The sequence below is a fragment of the Protopterus annectens genome, chromosome 5.part0 (genome assembly GCF_019279795.1).
Source record: "Protopterus annectens isolate FY-2018-M chromosome 5.part0, PAN1.0, whole genome shotgun sequence".
NCBI lineage: Eukaryota > Metazoa > Chordata > Ceratodontiformes > Protopteridae > Protopterus > Protopterus annectens.
In genome coordinates, this window is record NC_056735.1 from 1890166314 (window position 1) to 1890187916 (window position 21603).

A 21603-nucleotide genomic window follows, 5' to 3' on the forward strand; every position below is an offset into this window, starting at 1 on the left:
TGTTGAGATCCTTACCACCAGTATGCCAGCATGTGCAGATGATACACTATGGTACTTACCATGGGTGTAGACAACAGTACATGACATTCATACCCTTACTGCATCAGGCATGCTGGGATATACCCACAATTATATCAGCACACAGTACTGTTAACAACATGATACTTTTACTACACGTCTATGTAGTCACCCTGTGCATCAGCAACATGTTAATCTGTACCTGCACTGATGTTACAGATTGCAGGAGGTGGCACAGTTTCATCATATGCACAGGGTGTGAACTTGGTATGTAGTGTATAGGAGCTAGCAAGTTAGGCTGGTGCACGGCAAGAGCACTAGTTAGACCCAAAATCTAAAAATTGCTAGCTCCTATACACTACATTGATTTTCGTTTGTGCTGGCTGTTGGCGTTTGGGAGTTCTACCATTCAGGTAGTCATCTTTTTTGTGGATTGCTTAGGATTTTTCATCCTGGACATCGTTATTTTCGGATGCATGGCATCTACATCGCTTTCTTTTTAAAGGATTGACTTTTGGTCATCCTTTTTCGGTTTTGTTGGATTATCATGTTTATCTAAGTTAACAAGTGAGTATATTGGATGCATTAACGCTGTTGAGTTTATCGTTTGCGTTGCGTGGTTGCAAGTGTTTTTCCACCATCTTCGGATTGGGATTTGTTTTCAAGGTCGTTGTGGTTTCCATACTGCTTTTGGACATATCAGGACTTCGAGGATCGATTTGGCCTTTTGGGACATTGTTTGGAACAACTTTTTAAGGGTCCTAATACATTTCAAACTTCATCTTTCCAGGTACTGTTCTTGACATCTATTTTTGGATTAATTTTTATTGGTAATTGTTTTACCATAATGAAGAAATTTTCTGTGACAATCATTTAACTGTCTGGATGGTGTTGTTAAGTCGTTTTTTCTTGAACACTGGACTTTAGAGAACTGTTGTAGCACAATATAACAGTGCCATTTTTTCAGGACTTTTCATGTATGTGTTCTTAGTTTATAACACGTGTATATTTCATATTATTTTGCCTAGTCGTTTTCTTTTTTATACTGGATTTCTGAGCACTGTTGTAGCACAATACAACATTGCTATTTTTTCAAGGACATTTCATGTATGGGTGCTCAGTTTGTAATATGTGCATAATTTTATTTTATTTCATTTGATTATGATGAACTAGCCATTGTTATATACACTAGGTTGATACAATATTATTGCTTATATCTGTTCATTCCTATGTTCCTACTGATTCATGTTTTGTTTTACATTTGAGTCAATATTGGTCACATATCTTGAGGGCTTTTGTTTTGTTTGCCCAGTGTTGCACTCAGGTCTTCTTTTAGAATAATTGCTGGGTATACAGTGCTGACAATAATCATCTGTACATTTATACCTTTGATAACAATTTCATCTGAGGACTGTATTGAACAATTATTGATTTCTTAATATTGTTATCTGATTTAAATAAGGTGCATAAGTGTGTCTGGCTTAAATTCATTACATATTGTTATACTCCATATGGATTTAGCCACCTCTGAACAACTGTAGGTTGTGCATTACTCAGAATATTGCATTTTAGACATTACAGGCCTTTGACTTTTTGGTCTGTATAGCATTTTGCCTAGGTGCTAGGGTTAATTATTCCCCTATATAGGGTTACATTTGCCATTTATTCTGGCTTCAACTTCTTTGTGACTCTGATTGTGATTTTCTGTTTTGGACTTATTCGTGATTTGCCAATTCAACCCTCAAGAATAAAAGAATCTTTTCAGGGTTCATTTTATTTTTATTTTTATATCTTCTTCCTCCGGTTCATTGCAACTTATTGTCATGGATCTCAGTAAATTGTTATCTGGTTTATGCTCCGACAAGGATGACTTAAAATTTTTGGCATAGGAACTGAACATACAGAAAAGGTGGATTTGGTAATCATGGATCCAGTTGACGGTTCGAAAACTTATTCTTTCAATTAGGTAAACAAATTAAGATGCTTAGAACAAACATTTGGCACAGTAAATTGTTTAAAGCTTACCAAATACAGAATATATCCCTAGAGGATTGAGATGTAAAATCCAACCACTAGTGGGCACACCGGATGAAACTCTGCTGAAAGATTGGCAACAAGCACAACAGGAGGCTGCCATGATTAGAGTTAACATTTTGGCCTCTTTCTATGAGAGAACAATACAGAGTAATATTATTGAAGTAGAAAAACATGTAACAACCTGAAACGGTTTGAACATGAGGCTAGTTTTCAGGGTTGTCTTGGCAAATTATCTAAAGAAATCTCTATTTTGGAAAATAACCTTAAGAAAAGAAATTGCATAAATTTGCCGGGATAAGGAAGATTATGATAGGGGCAAACAATTTGATTCACAAAGGTGTGAGGTTTGCTCATGGTACCAAGAATGCTTCATTTATATGCAAAAAAGACCAAGGTCTATTTTAAAAAGACTGGGCCTAGCTTTATTACCTCTGGTGAGGATTCTTCGACTACTGATACTGAGACACCTAATATTGGTGATTCTCCAAATGCTAGAAGGGGTCAAGGACTGAGGTCCTTTAGGGGAAAAAACACAGGGCAGGAAGGAAACACAGAGGTCAAAAACTTAGAAGAGCTCTTCATGTCGATAGTGAAGTAAATCATTCATGTACTAATGTTTTAAATATTTCAAGTCATATTTTGACTGATGATCAATATTCCTTCTTAATAAAGGCCTTGGTTTCATACCTGTTTTTTCACTGATGAAAGTATTTTGGTTTCTGATACAATGGATTTTTGTAGGAAAATTAACTTGAAATTATTTTTCAACAACAAGATCAAACTGACAATGCTCAAAGATCATCTGATTTTAGATTTCACAAATCTACATTTAACCCTCCCATGGATAAACATGTTGCTGTTTTCCAGCAGGCGGTTATAAAGGATATACACTTCAATTTGGGTTCTGTTGACACTATAAAGCATAACATGTCTAGGAAGGAACAAATAGCACTCACACAACTCAGAAACAATACGGATATTGTTATTATTTCTGCTGACAAAGGGGTGCGGTGGTGGTGATGGATACTGAGTATTATGTGAATGAAGGTCTTAGACAACTTTCCAACCATCATCATTACATGAAGATGGAGATTGATCCGACTCAGGTTTTGCCTTGAAATTAATGAATTTTTGGAAAAGGCTGTAGAATCTGGAATTTTCTCTGATAAAACCAAAACTCATTTGACAGTTAAGGATCCTGAAACAACAACTTTATCTACTTCCTAAGATTCATAAGTCCATTGATCAGCCACCAGGCAGACCGATTGTATCTGGCATTGGGTCACTCACTGAACCCTTGTCTGTTTTTCTTACTGAAAAATTGAAACCACTGTTAACATGTGTTAGAGCAAGAATCAAGGACACGACTGAATTTTTGCAGATAGAATTCTAGTCTCAATTGGACCCTGAATGGCTTATGTGTACCCTTGATGTATCCTCGCTTTATACCAGCATCCCTCATTGGGGGTATTAATGCCTTGGAATACTGGCTAAATAAAACCAATTTATACCCCCCAGGGATGAACACCTTATTGTTGTGTATGGCTGAACACATTCTAACTAAAAATGTTTTTTATTTCCAACAAAACTGCTATTGGCAACTACAGGGTACGGCTATGGGTGCATCCTTTGCACCCATCTATGCTGATCTTTTTATGGGCTACATGGAAGACATGATTTTATATGACCCTTTGCACAACATATATCTACCTGAGATTGATATATGGAGAAGATACCTGGACGACTGTTGGCTTATATGGAAAGGAGGTGAGGAATACCTCCAGGAATTTATTCAACATTTGAATGGGAACATCTGGGGTATCGAATTCACTGTGGAATATAATAGGAGTGCAATCAGTTATTTGGATGTCAATTTAATTCGACAGGAGGATAACACTCTTAGAACGTCCATTACACAGAAAATTCTCACAATATAATACCCTTCTACATGCTGATAGTTTTCATCGAAACATATTATTCGAACATACCGAAATCACAGTTTGTGCGGATGAAAAGGATTTGTTCCTCAGTGGATGATCTTCAGAGTCATCAAATGGATCTAACCAAGAGATTTTTGTCCAGAGGTTATTCCACTCGTACTATTGAGTCAACAGTCCAATTTAGTAATGCTAAATCCAGGGATTCTCTTCTCCAATACAATACTAAAACTCATAATGAGGAATCAGATGTATGTAGATTTGTCACCACTTATGGCAGGAATAGTGCCAATTTAGTAAATATTATTAATACTCACTGGAATATATTGAATTCTCATCCATTGTTGGAAGATTATCTTGGAGAATGATGTTATTTTTCCTATAGGAAAGGCAAAACTTTAGGGAATCTATTTTCACATTATAAAAAAAACAGGGTCATGGATCACACTCCAACTCAAAGAACACTTACTGGAGATAAACTTTCAGGTATTTATCCATGTGGACATTGCAGTTTTTGTAACTATATTTTCAAAACTACTTCTTTCACTAGTAGGAACACTGGACAAATATACGATATACAGTTTTTTGGTAACTGCAGTTCAGACTGGATTATTTATCTTGCCACATGTACATGTCATGCATTTTATATTGGCCAAACGTCTAGACAGTTTCGTGTCAGGATCTCTGAACACCTTGGTGACATTAGAAACAGAAGATTAACTAATGCACTATATAGACATGTTATCAAACATCCCACTGCCAAATTTACATTCACCATCATTGATCATATCATAGGGAATCGATCTTTTAAAACAGGTTGGCATGATATCCTAAATACCAAAGAAAAAGGTGGATCATTAAACTTGGGGGCTTTTCCTCCTGGATTAAATGATAAATTATAATTTGTAATTAACCATCACTTGCATTACGATATGTACTTATTTCTTATCAGGTTGCATTGCTTAGGTTTTGCATTTCAGCTCATTTTAGGATACTGTGGCTGGTATTCAACACCAGAATTCTTATAACCTGACTTTTGTTTCGGGTTTATTTTGGGCATTTACCCTTTATTGTATGTTTTTATTAAGTTTGTTTATTATCATTGATATACCAGTATACTGTGTCTCTTTGGATTTTTTCATTATAATCTGGAGATATGCATGCAACTCAGGCAAACTTTTTTGTTTACTGAACTATGTATTTTTCAATTACTTTTGCCTTGATTGTATTTTTCAATTACTTTTGCCTTGTTTGCATTTTTGACTTATCAGGAAGTGATGTCATATAGATGCCTTAGAGAACATTATATAAGATGATGACTAAGTGCTTTTTGCTGACTATACTACTGATGAAAGCCTTGCTGCTGAAACCGGTCTAGTTTCAGTTTTATTAAACTACTTTTGAACCTTCCTGGGTGAACTTGGTATGCCTGAGTCAGCCACTAATACCACCAATTGACATGTATGTGTATGTGTGTTGGTGAGGGACAGCAGTACAAGGTGGGGCAATGTTGATGCAGTGTGTGCGTGTATGCGGTAGCCCTAGGTTTTGTCAATTCGCATGTGTGTATGGATGCACACAGTTCCACCTCATGGCTGCCATATACTGGTGTTTGTGGACAGCCACAGACTGTACCTGTCAGGTCATACAGATCAGCGTCGGTGGCCACAGACATGGTACCTGTGCCTTGCAGGGGTGCTACGGACCGTATCCGGTACCAATCCAGACTGGGTACTGTCATCAGAAGCAGGTGTTCATTGACTGGGCACAGATCCCTATTGGGCCTGTCCAGAGCCATGTGCACGTGGTCTCCTGGGGTGGTCTGATGACAGCACAGACCCAGCATTGCTGAGGCTGCTGCTGGCACTATGGGGGCAGCCGCGGCCCTGTTGTCATCCCTGACGACTGCTAGCTGTTGCTGTTGCTGGCATACGCCCACATCGACACCTCAACTGTCCACCATCACCCTGGCTCATGGACATGTAGTTGTGGAACTGGTCTAATATGTCCCCACAAAGTTTGTCTATGATGTCGGTGAAATTATGGATGGCAGCCACAATGTCATGCATACTGTCAGTCATGGCTGCGCGACATGCTGTCAGCTCCCTCAGACCCTGTCTGGTGTACCGTTCCATACGTGACTGTGCCTGCATGACAGCCCGAAACATAGCTGAGGTTGTAAGACCTCCGTGGGCACGTCTGACAGGGGCAGTACACCCACGGATGCTCCCACGAGAACCCATGGACATCTGTCTGTGTGGTACCATCTCAGGGCCATGCCCACGGCTGCTGTGTGGGGAAGCATGTGCCACAGATACCACATTACCCTGGTCAATGCCCACTGTATCCTGTCCATCACCTAGGGACATTGGTGACAAAGGGTGTATTGGCAGGATAACTGTGCGCATTGATGGGGTTGACAGCTGTGTACTGTCAACTGGCTGACCAATGACGGACCCTGGCATACCTTCCTGTGCCATTACACAGATGTCATCATTATCAGTACCCATGGCACCTGATTCAGGTTCCCTGCTGCATGACACCAGAGCAGCACCAGAACCTGTGGGAGGGAAACAGGAAACACAGTTTACAATGTCTACACAATATTACCAGTGATGCACACATGCACACATGCACAGGTCCACACATCCACACATGCACACATGCACACATGCACAGGTGCACACATGCACACATGCACACATGCACACGTGCACACATGCACAGGTGCACACATGCACACATGCACACAGTTGCACACATGCACACAGTTGCACTCAGTTGCACACTTGCACAATACTCAGTATGTGAGATATCAACACACAGACACAGACACACCTGCATGCATACACAGAGCACTACTCAGTGAGCCTAATATTACTATTACTATCAAGACTATTAAAGGTATTGTTAATACACACTCACCAGCATGGATAGGCTGCATTGCTGTTACACCGGAGGGACCTGCAGAAGTGAGGAAATTAATGTCAGTGGGCACAACTGTGCCATTGTTACTGAGTATGATACAGGTCAGTAGTACAACAGTCGCCTTTCACAGGTCAGCTGCTGATATTGAGTATATCACATTTGCACATTAAATACTATGATGACAGCTACAAACCAAGGACACACCTCACACATGCATTAACTACCAGTGTACACAACAGTCAACTATACATATGGCATATTACCTGCACGCTCGTAGTCTTGCTGCTGCATGGCTCCAGCCTCCATCATAATGCATGTCTGCTGCTGTTGTTGTTGTTGGCAGGCTGGAGCCACAACACTTATGAGTAGTCCCTCCAGTCTGGTGAGTGGGGGATGTGTAGCCACCCCACCACCTGTGGCAACCTGTTGCCTGTGGATATCCGATGCACGCTGACAGACATTTCTGATTAAATCACTGCAGTGATGTTGTACCTGCTCATATGTCCTATTATGCGTGCCTATGTCATTTACCCGATGGACCAGGTCTTGCCACAGTGCAGCCCTCTCCTGCTGATTCTGGCTGGTGCGGGAAAAGAGTATTGCATAATCCCGCACCAGGCTCTGGTGTATCTCCTCATCCTCAGCTGCAGAGTAAGCTGGATTGTGCTGGTGAGCCATGGTCCTGAAAAAGGAAATAAAATGATATCAGCAAAATATGTCAGCAGAATTTGGCACACATACTACACATGCTACTCGACTGTTGTGATACAACATATCTCACATATATAGCATCTGACTGTCTATTGGTGGATACACATGTAAATGGCCAGGTATCACTGCTCAGCCAACAACTGTGCAACAGTACCTGGCACACTCCATACGATATACTACCAAACCCCAGCAGTCAGAACACTGATTCAGGTCCAAAGCACCTCCTCACTCTGGGGGTTTGTATCGAGGTACTGTATGGGGTACATCATCAACTACTGTGAGCTGACCACAAACTAATTGCCCTGGATATACATATCCCACCTCCACCACTAGCACAAATGACTACAGTGAATAACATTTCAAATGAAAACTTTACACTTTGTAACAGTGACATGGTATCCTTTCAGCCCACTGGGCCAGTGGAAGACACAACCCACAATGCTGACCCCTTCACAAATTATTTCTACGGACATCTCCGAGAATGCATGGATCATGCAATCCCATATAAGACCAAGACACTCTCCACAAAGGGACAGCATCCTGTCTGGTGGACCCCAGCCATAGACAGATTGTATAACAAAAGATGGAAGCTACTGCAAGACAGAGCATAATTCCATAAAGGGAAGGCATGTCTGATCAGCACTAGTAAGGAGCTATTTTCTCTCATACAAACATCCACGGGCATCTTTGAGAGGGAAATCAACAGGGACACTACAGATAACCACAAGGCCTTCTTCAGTTATGTTAGCAACCTGGTCAGAAACCCTCCAATATGCTCATAGTTAGTACACAACAACAAATAATTCACTGAACCCACAGATATTGGCAACATTGTGGCAGACAGGTTCAGTGCAGGTTTCCCCCCTCCCTCTCCCCCAAAATAAGACATACTTATCCCAGCTGACTGTAACCTCCCTGTCATCACAGATGTCCAGGTGAGAGCCGCCCTCAGAAAAGCAGAATACACAACATGAATGGGACCTGATAGTATCCCCGGTTGCATGCTACATGAACTCCAAGAGGAGCTAAACACACATATAGAAGTGCTATGTAACACTAGCCTGACTACAGGATATGTACCTGTACACTGGCGTACAGCAGCAGTGGTTCCACTACACGAAGGAGGCACCTCTACATACCAATGCAATACAACACAATACAATACATTACAATACAATACAATACAATATGCTATTGCCCCTGGGACTACAACAGCATACTGTTCTGCTACCCTGACCATTGTGACACATGTGATGTGATGGTACCTGCTGCTGTCAAACAGTTACACAGGGTGACTCATATGGCATATTTCCTATCTGACTAACATTCAGCAGGGGTATGTGTGACATGTACTCATGGGGAGTCTTGCTTCTTAACGTTGTGTGGATTATTGCAGGGTATGTCTTATCTGTGGGTAGGAACCTGCACCTCCACCATGTGCTCTCTATTGCAGTGTCACGGACAACACACAGCAGTCATTTAGGTTGTGGATGGTGTGAGGTGTTACTATGGTTGTTGGATATCTGTCATGGGTGTGACTTAAGTATGTAAATCCAGGAGTGGTAACCTCTATGTGGGTAGTATGTGTGTACTCTTTGGTGTTGTCAGTCACTGTGCATTGGTAATGTGTTTGAGTGCATTGTCACAATGTTGTACATGTCACTGTGTCCTTCTCCATATCTGTAGCTGTCATGTGAGGTACATACCGTGGCAGCCATTGTGTGGTGTGGAGGGGTACACTGACCTACATGTCCATAGCTGACACACCATGTCTGCTGACACATACCATGTGCAGGTATTCCAGGAATAGTGTGCCACTGTGAATATCACTGGGGGGACTATTGTACACAGTGATGACCCTGTTCACCCCTGACACATGCAGTGGTGGGCAGCCAATCACATATCTGGTGGTTACTGGTTTAGGTGATTTGAAATGGGGTATGGTACTCCAGTTTTGACACTGGTGTTCACTCCATGCCTTTGTCACCAGGCACCTGTTGCAATAGATCTGTACACATGTGCCTCACTCAGACTATATATACATCTCTCTCTCTCTCTCTCTATAGATATATATATATATATATATATATATATATATATATATATATGTATATAGATATATCTATATGTATATATATATATATATATATATATATATATATATATATATATATATATATATATATATATGTCTGTATACATATACACACATATATATTGATGTACATATATTGCTATAGATATGGAGGGGGGGGTGTGACAGAGAGGGGGTGAGAGTGACAGTGGGGGTGGGACAGGGGGAGTGTGGGATAGTCACATACAGTCATACCTGTAGATAGTCAGATCTGTCTGTCTATGTATATGTATCTACATATATCTATATCTGTATGTGTGTATTACATATATATGTTTGTACATATTCTATCTACATCTGTCTATGTATTCCTACATCTCTCTCTATGTATGTATACATATCGCATAGAATATATATATATATATATATATATATATATATATATATATATATATATATATATATATATATATATATATATATATATATATATATATATATATATATATATATATATATATATATATATATATATATATATATATATATATATATATATATATACATACATATATTGACATACATATGTATCCATATGATAGATAGGTATATCAACATGTTTGTTTACAAAACTGTATACACGCACTAACATACTGCTAAACATACATAACTGTGAAACCTACTTTGTACATTGCACTACAACCTACATTCAACCTACATTGATATGTGCACATAGATGCTCTCACATACATATGTATGTACAGCCTTCACTGATAGTTGCTGTATGTCCCCTGCCCTTTGCACATCTTCATATACATATGGATACAGACCAATGACACATATGGAGGGTTCACAGTATGTAGACTTTTAAAATATTACTTTACATTACCCGTGCTTGTCACAGCTGCTTGTGTTGCCGTCTGGTTTCGTGTCCTGCTGCTCCACTTGCCAGTTGTCAGATTTCAAGTGGTTGTTGCTGACCGGTTTTGTTTGTGTATGTTTAATTTTCTCTCTCTCTCTCTCTCTCTCTCTCTCTCTGTCTCTCTCTCTCTCTGTCTCTCCCTTCCTCCACAGGGTGCAATGAAAGTATTGCATGTGTGGAATGGGAGTACAGCATGCTTTTGTAGGTATCTGCATATGTCCATGTGATGGCCTCTGCACCAATTGTTAGCCAGCATTTGCTAATTGCATGCAGCCAGTTGTTTACTGATTGCAGTTCTCACTGTGATTTCAGGACAGTGCTATAAAAAGGTATGTGAGATAGGCGTAGCCCTTTCAGATTTTAAGGGCAGGGACCATGCTGGTATGCTGTGGACACTGTTCTGTGAGTGTAAAGGTTAGTATCTCTCTCATATTTCCGGCTGTGTTGTAGATTAACATTTCTCCATTCATTTCTCCAGTTTCCTGTACTAAGTGTGTATGTACACTGATACCTAAGACTACTACTACTGTTAATGTGGGTGTGTGTGCTTTCCTGTGGGACATGTGGTGTAACTGGTGTATAGCAGTGGCTCTTGCACTTTGTTGCTATGGCTTCAGTATTTGCCCTTTACATTCACTACTTGTATGCCTGCTAGGTGTCTTGACTGTAGTGTGTTGCTGTGGCTTTCCTATTTTCCATGTACATTCACACCTTGGAATGCTTGCTATATCTGCTAGGGTGTTACTGCATGCAGTGTGGTCTGGCCATGGTGTGGGCCTTGACATCTATTAGGGTATTTGAGTATGTTGCTGAGCAGGCCCCAGAGACTCTCAGGTGCATCTTTTATCTGCCTCATGGAATGGTACATATCAGTGGGGTACACCCATTAAATTATCTGGTATTCTGCAGTTGTGACTGTGGGATAGCATGAGCATATGTATTACTACACTATTTCTGCCGTGCAAGTGGTGCATACTTTCAGTACTTCATAGTTACCATTGCATGTGTTGTAACACCTTTCTGCCTACTGTTTGTACATTTCACAGGGAGTCTGTGGGGCATCCCTGTAACTCAGTCACTGTTGCTATGTCTAGGCTCTTAACTATTCAAATATGGCAGTGTCAGACCTCTCAAGTGTACAGATATTTGCAGGTTGTCCACATTTCTGCCTCATATTTTGGTCAATATCTCATGAACAGCTCTTTCTGGCAAATCACTCTGGCTCAAGTCAGACTATAGCGACAAACATTTAAGTTTCAGACTTCATACCCTTCCAAACATCCAACAAAATGCAGAACCTGTTACTCTCTGAACTGTCTAAGTTTGTTGTAGCATTATTTGGAATGTGTCCCTGTTTTTGGCCCTTTGCTCCACATATCTTATTACTTGGTCTGGATGTGTTGCTGTAAGAGGTTGTGGGGTATGGGCAGTGATTATCCTGCTGTGAGTATGTGTGTGGCTTGTAAGGTGCTACAGTGACATTATTACCTACTAGCTACCAACTAGCATGGCTGTTTCTGTTCACACACTACTATTATAGAAATCCACTAGATTTGACAGTAAATATACATGACATGCTTTGTGTACTACACATCCTATATTCCCTTTACATTCATTCCTACTATTACATGATATATTTATTGTAGCACAATGTTCTTATATAACAGTCATTGCTTAGTGGTAAGTCATGCAGACTACTCTTTCCAACGTCCTGTGTTCGGGACTGACAGTGGGATTTTATTTTGCTTTTGAGCAGACTACAGGACCTGTCATTCAGAGTGACTAAGGCACTTTTAAGCAGTTGTAACCGAGTTAGCGCTGGTTTGTGCGGAGCTCACGCATGCGCACTGGCGTTCAGCTCTGCGCACACCCGCTTACAACCGCTTAAAAGTGCTTACTCTTGTGCACACCCACGCTATTTTCTTTGAAAGAAATGAAAATGGGGAGACAGGAAAGTGGTGAAAAAGGGGTCACAAAGAGGGTAAGACAGTAGGGAAACAAGCTTGGGTTTTGCAGGGGGGATGTAGGTAAGGCCCATAGCTGCCCATTTATTCATCAGCAACAGCTGTGCATATGTTTGTAGTTTGGTGTGACATTTGAAACCTTCCACCCCTGAGAGAGGTGTGAGGACAACAATAATACTTGTTGTACAGCCAATTGTAATTGACAGTTTCCATGTCCAACAGACATGTGTGCGAAATGGGCAGCTATGTATGGGGCATCATTTTTTTGTGGGTACAGAGTGCCCCTTTTTTTTTATTTCAGGTGAGAGTGGTATGTCCGGTAAAGGAAGTCGGTATAGCTGGGGAGGTAGGTTGGGTAAGTCAACAGACAAGCCAAACAAGACGCATACAGGGGCGGTGTATGACACGTGTGGGGGGGGTTACACAATTGACAGGGATGGATGTTTGGATATCTAGAGCCCATGAGCCCACAGATGGCAACAGTGGAACTGATATCCCCACCCATGGGCAGTTGCCACTGTGCCTTCACTGCCCAGGACAGGGCTGTGCTGGGGGCTGTGTAGGCCGGGCAGCAGGCACTCCTGTTAGTTGTGCCACCTGTGCCTCAAGCTGGCGTAGGGGCCCAAGAACAGCTTCCTGGATCTCCCTACGCACCACAGTCCAGACGCTATGGAAGGTGAGTGGTTGTTCTCCTCTGGCAACACTTTCAGAGGGGGACAAGCCCCATCCCCTGCAGTGCTTCCACCCGCAGGTGGCACAGGGCCACCAGAGGAGGGTCCGAACTGGGCACTACTGCCAGGTGCACTCGCCAGCTGAGGTGGGAGAGGTGGGTCCACTGCAACCTGCCTTCCCTGTCATCCTATGTTTTGCATTATGTCATGACAGTTTGGGTTAGTAACATACAATACCATTCACAATTAGTTGTAACAGCATGCATTAGTATTCCCATTAACCAAACACCCAGATATTCAAACCATTGAATAGCAAGCATAACATATGCATAATTTGAACAGCAATACACAGTCCAACAACATGCAGGGTTGATTGATGGCAACAGGCCATCAGGTTTGGATGTATGAACAGAGCAGATGCATCAACGTACATGCAAATATGTATGACCCAACAGGACAAATGTCCAGGGGTGTTAATTGTGATTGCACATACCAATTTCACGTGGAATGGATTATATGTGGTTATAGGGTAGGGTGAAGAAAATTTAATTAACACCTTCAAATACCAATACATATGCTGTACATTTCTAATAGTTGCAGATATATACACACAACAGTTCTACCTACAGTTTCCTATGTGATAACTACTTCAAGTTGGTGATAGGAATGTTACTGCTACATCAATATACATTTTCATTTTTATTCATACACATTCATATCTGGCTCTGTTCGGCTACATCATCCTGCTACATTTGCTTTATATAGCTATAGACAACTGTGGATGTTTGGTATTTCAGACAACCATACTATCTGCATATTGCAGAATGAGAGCAACATATCCAGATTTTGGGATACACATTCCAGATGCAGGAAGATTTTGAACACATTTCGCAGTTTGGTTCTGCTTGTCACATTCATTTCATTCTGTACTGACTGCAGTATACTTTATTCAGGAGTTATTACTACTTTATTGGTGGATTCATAACTCTTTCTCACACTCTCTTGCTTGTTTTATTTTTACAATTCAGGATGGTACTTACTTCTAGGCTTTATTGACATGTTTTACCTGTAGTTATTACAATCCTTTCCAACAGTCTCACTTCTGTCATGTTTCTGTATTTCAACAGGGATATATTTCACACATGTGTTTTACTCAGCTTCTGCAGCTGTACTTTTCAGCCTGCTGCAGGTTTTGTACTATTATATTACAGGTGGGACATCTTTATTTCAGACTTTTTCATTTCTCTGTTTGGATTACAGACTGCATCACACTTTTGTAATCAAGCAATACTTGCAAATCCTCTTACACTGTTACTTGCACATTTTATTATTTAGTGACTACACTGCACTCTTTTGCTAACTGTCATACTTTTATATTTATTTACAGTTACAGGGAGAGGATTACTGACCTGCCTGGTGGCGCAACCACACCAGCCTATCGCCATAGGCTCTACGATTCACAGAACAGACACCTGCAGCTGTAATATAAATAAAGTAATATTGGAATACACATCTCCATATTATCAGCTAGGTTAATTTCTTACATAAATAATTAGATGTAACTTACTCAGTAGTGAGGCGTTGGGCATTTGCTGGGCCTCCTGGATCCAGCGGTTCAGTTGGTCCTGCTTCCATCTCTTCAGGTCTGCATGGTGGTGATGGACCTGCTCACCAGTCCTTGGTATCCCTGTGGCACTGGTAAGGTCATGAGCCAACCGGTCCCACGCCTCAGCCCTATATGCTCCCCACAGGACCTGCCCCTGCATGAGTTGGGCCTCATGATTGTGGACAAGGAGCCAAACCATATATTTGAACTCCTCAATGCCCCACCTCTGTGCTCGAAAGCAACTACCCTCACCTACACCTGACATTCTGGCTGCAAGTTGTGTATTCCCGCCTATGGGGCTTATATATGCTGTTTTTCCTGCACTTATCTGTGATTGGCCATTTTGGAATTGTATCAGCTTCACAAAACCTGCTTTGTCATGCTCCTCTTTCTATTCATTCCTATATATTTGCTATTACTGCATTTCTAAGTACAGCTGTCATGGCTTAGTGGTTCAGTACCTTGACTATGATGCATGGTATCCTGGGTTCAAGCCTGGCCACTGCTTTTTATATTTTATGAATGTCTACACAGGCTAGGAGGTGTGTCTGTGTAAAGGCAGTTTTGTTACAGCTTGCTCAACGTTGCCCGTCAGCTTGTTGGTGTGGTGCACAGCTCCGCGCAAATGGGTTACGCTGGTTTATGCTTCATTTGGCTGTCAGCACACATATTATGCTCAGCTCAGCTAGGGGCACACAGTTTCAGCGTGTTAAACCACTGCTCACCTACGGGCACTCATTTTGCACCTGTTGAACCACTGCTCACCTACGGGCACTCATTTTGCACCTGTTAAACCACTGCTCACCTACGGGCAGATGCACTCAACTTGTTAAACTGTAGCTCAGCTATGGGCACATCTGGCATTTTTTATTATTTTGTTATCTCACATTTCTTCAAAATTAATGGCCCATTTCATTACATTTTACATAAAATATAATTTTATATGTGTACATATATGTCAGGGTCTTGTTTCGTGCTTATTTCACTAAAAATAAAAATTGATGTTGTGGGGGTTCGAACCATGACTGGCTGGTCTTTAGCTGACATCTCTACCGCTACGCTATTGCTTTTTGGCTTACTTTGCCTATTTAGTTCTTATATGCTTTTCCACTGACTGCTAACTGTGGCTTAGCTACGGGCACACCCACGCAAACGAGCGCACTCACGGGCAAACATCTTTACAATTTAAAAAAAATATAACATGTTCATTTATATATTTTATGTTCATAGTCTGTGGGGGCATGTGTTGTGTTGTGTTTATTCACATTTCCATGGATTCTGTCGTGGGGGTTTACTTTCGGGACTTTTACTCTTCTGGGGGCGTGTCCATGTGCAGGGCACGGCCTACGGACACGCCCCCTACTGTCTTCCACGGATCGTGTAAGCCTTAGGTGTGATTCAGCATGCCCTCACGCATATGCATGACATGCTGACGTTACACCGTTTAACTGCAGCCTCCGTGTAAGCCTTGTAACTCTTACACGGAGGCTTCGTGAATCCTGCCCATAGCTTTTCGGAAATGATGGACTTCTATCCTACAGTTTAATTTTATATTTCTGGTGATTGAATTCTGGTGTTTATTGAAACTTATTGATTTACATTTTTTAATAATGATTTTACTTATTATTAAATGTTTTTCATTGTTTTGCATTATGGCTGAACAATCAGTGTATTCTTTAAAGATTAGAGAGTGTTTATACCTGTTTAATACTCCCCAGGTCACCTCAAATGCTTGGCTGCTTCTGTTCATAGCTATCATTTATTTTGATATTTTATTTTTTAATAATTGATCACCCTTTGAAGGGTGTGTAATCATGTCTGAATCTAGTGGCAGCATTTGCCATTTGCATTGGGAAGGGGACACAGCTGGAAATCTGTGTCAGGCTTCCCATAAGTGTTTGAGTGTGTGACATTTGAATTTAGTTTGTGTGAGTGAATCAGAGGTCTTAAACTGAAACACATTGCTCTGAAGTGCATAATAAGGGATTACATTTGGGGTGAACAGAGGTATATAGTCCAGTCCTAGGAAAAAGAGCATGTTCCTGTCATGCTCTTAAGGGAAATTGTGGAATTTTACTTTTGTGTGTTTTGTGCTCTGGTGTTTTTTATGACACTCCCACACAGGTGTCAGTGGTAAGGATTGAGACTCCTTAATTACTGACCGGGATTTTTAAGTGGGAGACATCACATTTTGGTGGCAGTCTGGTGAGATATTAACCAGACATCACATTATTGGTGGCAGTCCGGTGGGGTATTAACAGGACATCACATTAATTGTTGGCAGTTTAGTGGAATTTTTAATTGGATTTTAGTAATCTGTGGTTAGTTGTCATTAAGTTGTGCACTCTTGACAGCCACAAGGTAAGCATTCAGAATTTCAATCCACCACGGTTTTATAGCAGGCAAAGATGTCAGCAGAATATTTTAGCAGGCTGACAAAGATCTAGTTGGCTAAGGAGTATGAAGCCAGGGGATTGGTGCATGCCAACCTGATCAAGGAAGTAATGGTTTCAGCCTTGGTTGTAGCCACAGCTCAGACCAGCAATTCTGAAGATATCCAGGTTGGTGTTGGTGATGTGCAGCCTGTTGAGATAGGACAGTCCATATTTTCCTCAGAGGACCTGAGAATCCATCTGGAGTTAAGAAGATTGGAATTGGAGGCCAAGGAGCGAATGTGACATCTGGAGATTGAGGAGAAACTGCACTAATATGAACTGGAGATTAAATGGCTGGAGAACGAACAGAGGCTGAGGGGTTTAGAAGCTGAGCAGAATGAGAGACAATGCCAGCATGAAATGGAGCTTCAAACTCCTCAAGATGGTCATGGAGGTAATGGGGAAGGGAATAACTGGACCCCAGAACCTATAAAGGTGATTAAACTTTTTCCTCAGTACAGGATGGGGATGACTTTGCTAGTTTTATTCATATTTTTGAGAGGGTATGTAGACAATATGATGTTGACCGTGAACTCTGGGTTTGGCTCCTGACTCCCTTTCTCCATGGTAAAGCTCTTCAAGCTGTAAAGTTAAATGATGTAGATTGTTTGAATTATCAAAATGAAATGTTGCTTGCTTGACCATTTCAAACTTATGCCTGAAGCATATAAGAAAACATTTTGTGAGCATAGATACAAGGCAGATGAAAGTGTGCATGATTATATTGCTGACTTAAGTACTTAATTTCACAGATGGGTGAGTGGGTGTCAGGTCACCACTTCTGTGGGACTGGCAGACCTTTTGGTGAGGGAAACAGCCCTCAGTGCTTTGTCTGATGACATGAGAGTCTGGCTAGCAGACCATGAGCATAACTCTGTAGAGAAGTTAGGGAGAAAAGGGAAACTGTACTTGGCAAGCAGAGTACCATTGCATTAGAAAGGGATACCTAGTGCTGCACATGAACATAAGGGAACCCATGGGGGCAGTCTAAACCACTCCAACAGAGTACACCAGTAATGGGGAAACTACTATTCCAAGTACACGGTTAGGGATTAGATGTTTCAAGTGTAACCAGAGGGGACACATAGCAGACAAATGTCCATGGAGGCAAGGTAAGAAACAGAAGGTGAGGGAGCCAGTAAGTGTGGATGACAAATTGCCACTGGTAAGTTGTTTAGAAACAACTGGGGTTCCAAATTATCACCATAACTTATATCCTATCTTACTAGATGGTAAACAGGTAACTTCTAAGAGGGATACAGCTTCTGCTATAACCATTGCGAGGCCTACATTGGTTAGAGAAGAGCAGTATTGCTTGGACATTCCACTCCAGTCAGAGCATTGGGAGGTACCCCATTCCAAATACCTTTGGCTAGGGTTCATCTTGACTGGCTGGGTGGAAGCAAGCAAGTAGGCTTGTTTGAGGATATTTCTGCAGATGTCCTTATAGGGAATGACTTTGGTGATGCAGTACCTTGTATACAGGCAGTGGCATGCAGTCAAGCTTGGAGAAAGGCATGTAAGTCCAGTAGTCTGGGAGAGACCCAGAAAGATCCCATACCTGAAGATGGGACTGGTGTGGTGGCTGTTTCAGAGAAGGTGCTATCTGATAACAGTAAGTCTGAATGTGAGCCACAGCTGCTGGTGGGTACTGATCTTCCCTTAGACATGGTGACTGCGAGGATGGAGGTGAGTGGTGGTACCCAGAGTAACAGTGAGAAACAGCTATTGGAAATGACTAGGCTTCCTTTGGAAGGGGAGACGGGGAAGGTCACGAAGGTAGAGTTAAGATAGGCTCAACTTTGGATCCTACTTTACAAAGGAGATGTTTAAGGAGACACCTGAGACTCATGCAAGAGGGGAGTCTGTATACTGGAATAAAGGTTTGTTGTATAGAGAGGGGACTCCTGGAGGTGGCCTAGAAGATGAAGTAAAATGGCAATTGGTAGTACTTAGAGCTTACCGTCTGACACTTTTATCCATAGCACATGACATTCCTTTCTCAGGACATATGGGCATAAGTCATACTAAGAGATGTATTATGCACAATTTTTACTGTAGGACTTTTGAACAGTGCCAAAAAGTTGGTAAAGTGGGGAACAAGGCTAAGGCTCCATTAATGCCTTTGCATGTTATCGAAGAGCCATTTCAGAGATTGGCCCTTGATATCATGGGACACCTGAGTACTCCAAGTTCTACAAGGAAGAAATACATATTGGTGATAGCATACTATGCTACCAGATATCCTGAGTCAGTGGCTCTGTTGTCTATTGAGGCAGAGAAGGTGGCAAATGCTTTGCTAGAAATCTTCAGCAGAGCAAGTTTTCTACATGAAATACAGACTGACTGATGTGCCAACTTCATGTCAGACCTGCTGAATTGTCTTTGGAAGTGATGTGGGGTGAAACATCTAAAGACCACCCCCTACCATCCCCAGACTAACGGTCTTGTGGAGAGGTTAAACTCTACATTGAAGGCTATGCTACGGGCATTTACAGGCCAACATGTTAGGGAGGTCTCGGACATTAAATAAGGCAGGATTAACCATTAAACCTAGTAAGTTTCAAGTGGGTATGGCAGAGGTCACTTACTTAGGACAGAGAGTGGTAAGTGGTAAAATTAGGCCAGAACCTGTCAAGGTGGAAGATATTCAAGGATGGCTAGTTCCTGTTACTAAGTAACAGGTGAAAACATTTCTAGGGACAGCGGGGTACTATATGAAATTTGTGGCCAATTACAGTACCATAGCTGTACCCGTTAATGACCTAACTAGGAAGAATAAACTGAGCAAGGTCGTATGGACCACAGATTGTGAACAGGCATTCCATTTTGGGAGGACCCCCCTGTGTTAGCCAGCCCACATTACAATAAAGAATTTATTGTAGAGGTGGATATTTCAATTTATGGGGTGGGCCTTTACTTAGCCAAGTTTCTGCAGAAGGAGAAGAGCACCCAGTGGTTTATCTGAACCATAGACTCCAACCTAGAGAAGATTGTTATGCAGCCATGGAGAAAGTGCGTTTGGCCATAGTGTGGACATTCTATCTTTATGATAGAAAATTCACTGTACTCACAGATAACAGTCCTTTAACATGTCTTAATAGGGTCAGTAAGTAAAATTCCAAGTTACTGAGATGGAGTCTGGGATCACAAGTATATGATATGAACATACCACATTGCAGTGGGGTTAATAGTGCAAATGCAGATAGATTGTCCAGGAGAGGAGTGGGATAATATTCCCAGGTAGACCCATTTTTCTTAAGTATTGGTTTTCAAGGGTCACTTGAAAATCATGCTTGAGTCATGGGGGGGGTGGTGTGAATAAAATGAAAACACTGTCATCTGTGTTAGCATATCTGGCAGGAGATTTGTGTCTATTCTTAGATTAACTTGTATTGTATGCCAGCATGTCTAATTGTGAAAATGTAAATAGGTTTTTAAAATGTTGAGTATTTCCCTTTTTATACAAAATGTTTAAAAAATCTGTCAGTATTTTGAGACATTTCTAATTGAACATGTTTGTGAGGGAGATTCAAAAGTACAAACTCTCAGTGGAACATCAGCTGATCTGTAGGTGATGTTATTAAAATGTTCTTGGTTGCTAGGTGATTATTTGAACAGAAGATTAACAGGAAAAATAACTTTTTAAACAGTTAGTTGTTATTTTTTTTTTAAATAAGACAGTTGAAACTGTTAACCTGGACTATAAAAGAGACTGCTGAAGTCAGTTCAATGGCAGTTAGTTAAGAGTTGCAGTCAGTTGCAATGATGTGCAGTGGATACCAGAAAAGGACTCACCAAAAATTGTAAGTCTGCTTTTGCCTTGATGTTAAGTATTAGATTAGATCAGGGACTGTATACTCCAGTTAGATTAGCAAAGTTTAGTTTATTTAGATAGAGTTTTTCTAAAATGATGGACTTCTTTCCTACAGTTTAATTTTATATTTCTGGTGATTGAATTCTGGTGTTTATCGAAAGTTATTGATTTAATTTTTTTTAATAATTGTTTTACTTATTATTAAATGCTTTTCATTACTTTACATTGTGGCTGGACAATCAGTGTATTCTTTAGAGATTAGAGAGTGTTTATATCAGTCTTATACTTCCAAGGTCACCTTGAATGTCTGGCTGTTTCTGGTCATAGCTATAATTTATTTTAATATTTATTTTTTTAATAATTGATTACCCTTTGGAGGGTGTGTAGACTTCTCTGACTCTGGTGGCAGTGCTTACCATTTGTATTGGGAGGGACACAGCTGGTAATCTGCATCAGGCTTCCCATAAGTGTTTGAGTGTGTGA